A 4750-nucleotide genomic window follows, 5' to 3' on the forward strand; every position below is an offset into this window, starting at 1 on the left:
CCTTTTGTTATCAAGCCTACAGGCTACCTATATCCCCATCTAATGTGTAAAGTGATTGGAATAGTGACTGGCACATAGTAAGCACTAAACAAAGCGATCATCATCATCATCACCATCATCTTATCGTTATTATTACAGTAGTCAGTATTTTGTCATATATATTACTGTTTTTTATCTTGTTATATAAGAAGTTTTCCTCAATCACTTCACTTGTCGTTCCCACCATATTCTTTACTGAATTCTCAAAAATCTTATGTTATTGTTTGACCCCTGTCCTCTTTCTCCTTTTCAATTGGATTGTTAAATAAAATTCTGTACTGAAGCTCAATCTATTGATCTATCTCTATCTATTTTTAAATAAGGTTTATTCTATCAAAAAACTTTCTTCTCTCCATACCATACATTTCTTCAAATTTCACCCATCTTTCTCTTCTCTGTTTCCCCATGAAATTTCCTCAGTGAATTATCTATACTTAAAATCTCTATTTTCTCATAACTTACTTCATCCATAACCCAATTTATTAGATTGACTAAATTAAAATAGCTCTCTCTATGCTGACACATGACCTAAATTAACCATATTCAATAACTTTTATGATCCTCATCTAACTTGATCTCACAGCAAAATTTGACATAAATGACCACTCTACCCTCTGAAAACTTAGTTTTCTTTAAGCTTCTAAGGCATCAGACTCCTCTATTCTTTCACGTTTATCTGTGAGTGCTTCTCATTTATTTTCCTTTCCTTTTGCCTGTCACCACATGTTGAATTCTTCAAGGTCCTGTTCTCACTGGTGCTTTGCCCATCTCATGCACAATATATTCTTCAGTTGTCATGTACTTCATAATGACCCCCACCCCCACATACATCTATATATCTATATCTGTATCTATCTCAGACCTTAACTCTCATTTTCTGATATGGTTATCCAACTGCATACTCAACATTTCCATTTAGATGTCTGAAATGAAACTCAAACTTTCATGTCCAAAACTGATTTTATATTTTCCAAATAACATTTTCCAGTCACATCTGACTTCTTTCTTATCCTTAATGCCCAGAGTTAATCCATTGTTATCTTCTGTCAAATGTGTAACCTAAATACTTCTCAAGTCTATCACCACCACTGCCATTCACCAATCTCCATCACTACCGTTACTATCATCGTAGTTAATGCCACTTCATTTTTCACAGTAACTATTACAGTAGTCCAGTTAACTGAATTTTCACATTGCTTACTCTCGACTATCATAGGTACTGCAGACAGAGTGATATAATAAAAATGCACATATAATTAAGGCATCCACTTGCTATAAAACTTTTAAAACCTTCCCATCACTCTTAAGATTAACTATGGCTTAGAAGACCCCGGATATTCTGGTCTCTTTCTTATCAGAGATCCTTCAGTCATACTGACTTTCTCTCACTTTCTCACATGTGCTGTTTTCTTTCCCATTACTTTGTATACATCGTTCACTGTCAAAAATTAATTGTTTGGGGCTCCCCTGGTGGCACAGTAGTTGAGAGTCCGCCTGCCGATGCAGGGGACACGGGTTTCTGCCCCGGTCCGGGAGGATCCCACATGCCGCGGAGCGGCTGGGCCCGTGAGCCATGGCTGCTGGGCCTGCACGTCCAGAGCCTGTGTTCCGCAACGGGAGAGGCCACAACAGTGAGAGGCCCGCGTACTGCAAAAAAGAAAAAAAAAAAAAGATTGTATGAAGCTAAACTTGAAGTAGTATCTAGTGGCTCAATTTTTATAAACAGAAGTATTATTGCAGTATGTATTAAGTCTGATTCATTCAATTTATCCTTAAATTTTCAACTTAAGAGTCACTTTCCCAGGGAAGCCATAACTGGCCCTCTCAATTGTATGATTGATTCTTTTATTATGCATTCTCCTAACACAATATTCCTTTTTCTCGTGTACAATTCTATATGTAATTGTGATTATTTTATTAATGTCTGTCTATCTAAGTAGGCTAAAACCAACATTAGAACATGAACCATGTTTGGTTTTGTTCAAAATTGTATCCCTAGAGCCTAGAACAGTCCCTGTTTCAAATATGATCAATAAATATTTTTCAAATGACTGATTCACTGAATAAAAGAACAAAACTTAATTGACGCATAGTCCTAGAATAGGATTAAAGTAGAAATCAGGGCTTACGTGGAAGAAAAAAGGAAAGCTGAGAATTGAATAACATACTTTCATCAATATTGAAATCTGTCCCAGTTAAATGAAGAGTTAGAAATTAGGTCTATAATTGGCATTTGCTCTGTAAGTTGAAGATTTTTATCTTTGTTCATTTTTTAACTACAAAAAGTCAATTTTATATTATTCAACCTAATAAAATTCACTGGCTCATTCATTTATTAAGTGATACTATAAATAGTTATTAATAACTATTCTCCAGACATTATACTAAATACTGGCATAAGCATAAATAAATCACGGGCCCTGGCTTCACGTTGCTGAAACTTAGAAAAAGATGGATAGGGACAGACAACAGAAGTGTGATAATGGCCGTATTGATTCAGTAGGAACAGAAAAGAAAGTTTGTATAAGAAGACAGTGATGACTTCAGAGTACAGGTTGACTGGGAGTCTTGCACTCTGTGTGTCTAAAAAGGAAATGAAGAAACAACAACAGTGGCACTCATTAATTGCTGAATTTGAGCTTACAGGGAATCTGTGACATCCTGACAGAACTAGAATTGGTAACTAAATGATTAGCTTGAAACTCTAAGTTTGCTTTTAATAACAAAGAAGGATAATACTCTATGTTTAGAAGTAGGTATCAAGGCCAGTGAATCGAGGATTGTGGAAAATGTGAATGAATAGTAGGAAATCCTTTGTAAGTCACTTGGCTGGTCAGGTCCTTATTTCCTTACTTATTCTTGGGTTTGGTTGGATATGAGATAATTGTTAAAGTCTTGTAGAGCTACAAAATGGTACAGTTCTAAGGCAACTGTGTCTCATCAACTGTCTGTGCCTATAACAATATAATTTCAAACTCGGACATGGCATTATAGGCCATCCAGTAGCCAATCTAGTCATGTTACATATGCAGGATTGGAAGTTCAGTTGAGAAATCCAAGATTATATAATAAGACAATTCTAAAACTGAGACAAAAATACAACTCTTATTTCAGTTGTCATTTTAAAGACAGCATTTAATTTGGATGAGCAAAAACAATGAATGAAAATAATAACAAACACTTATTAGATGCCTACTATGTGCCTGTCACTGGGATGAGTGCTACACGGTGCTACACGCGTGTTACCTCATTTAAACCTCCTGACTATATGAGGTTAGTACTATTATTATGGCCATTTGGCACCTTAGGACACCAAGGTTTGTGAATATTAAGTGACTTGCCCCAAATCAATCAGTTAGTAAGAGCTGAGACTTGCACATAAATTTATTATATATAAAGCTATTTCTCTTATTTTCTAATCTCCATATCAGCAAACCTATTGTGGTTTTATCTACTTCATGTTTCAGGTAAATAAATCCACTTACAAACATGGTATCTTTTTTTTTCATCACTTATATAGTGTTCACAATTTCATGGAGTGTGAGCTGTGTGTGTACAATGAATCTGCCTTTAGAAATTATACCCTGATCAGTGTAGTGCAAATGATCTTTCCTTACCGAAATAAAAATGATAGATACTGCCAGAGTAAAAGCAACCAGGTTTGATTATAGTTCTTACCTCTATGCTACATACTTTAGAGTCTACAGGATTCCTGCAAAGTTACAGTTCTCCATGTTTCCGTGTTTCACTCTAATATGTTTTTTGTTTTTACATTGGCAGCGTGTCCTATGAAAGACAGTTTCTGTATTGCTGTATTCTTGCCCAGTGCATCTCAGAGAGTTTTTCCACTTTATTATACGGGTAACACATATAAATCTCAGATCACAAATGAAGAGTGCCCTGAAATGGTGCTTTCTTTGTTTCTTTGAAGACATGACAATTTTTTCTTGAGCCTCTCATTTCTTCTAGTGTGAAAATATTTAATTGTTGTCGATTTGAGGTAAATTCATTCATTCAATTCAGTGGTTTTCAGTCAATTCAGGGTTTTTCCAGTTTATCTCCAGGGTACATCTAAGATCTACTTTCAGAAGGTCTCAAGTAGCGTCAAGGCATCAATGGAAGTAGAGTAGGACATTGTAATTCTTAGTCATCTCTCCCTCTTGATATGTCACCCATTAAATTTAAATTTATGTCACCCCATCTGCTCATGCGCTTCATTATCTATACCCTTCCATCTGCTGAGAAATTCATGTCCTAAAATGGTGTCTGGGCACATAAAATGCGGTATGTTATCCCGATGATGAATCCTCCATATTTCCAGACTCTTTCTCACCACTTCCATATTACTCTTTGCGGGTATGAAAATAATTGGTTGGTTTCAAGTTTCCCTCTTGGCTACTAAAAGCTCTCTGCAGTTGTCTAAGAACTTTCATTTAAACATATCAGGCAACAATTTTTATTCTATGGCCCTTTATGGGTTGATTTGTGTCCCCCCACAAAAGATGTGTTGAAGTCCCAAACTCTCCTGTCTGTGAATGTGATCTTATTTAGAAATAGAATCTTTGTAGGTCTAATTAAGTTGAGTTCATTAGAGTGGGCCCTAATCCAATATGACTGATGTCTTTATAAGAAGACAATGTGAAAAAAGACACAGACAGGGAGGCAACAGCCATGTTACTACAGAGGCAGATGTTGGAATGATGTATCTACA

Source organism: Neophocaena asiaeorientalis, unplaced genomic scaffold (genome assembly GCF_003031525.2).
Source record: "Neophocaena asiaeorientalis asiaeorientalis breed wild unplaced genomic scaffold, Neophocaena_asiaeorientalis_V1.1 scaffold286, whole genome shotgun sequence".
In the NCBI taxonomy this organism is placed as follows: Eukaryota; Metazoa; Chordata; class Mammalia; order Artiodactyla; family Phocoenidae; genus Neophocaena; species Neophocaena asiaeorientalis.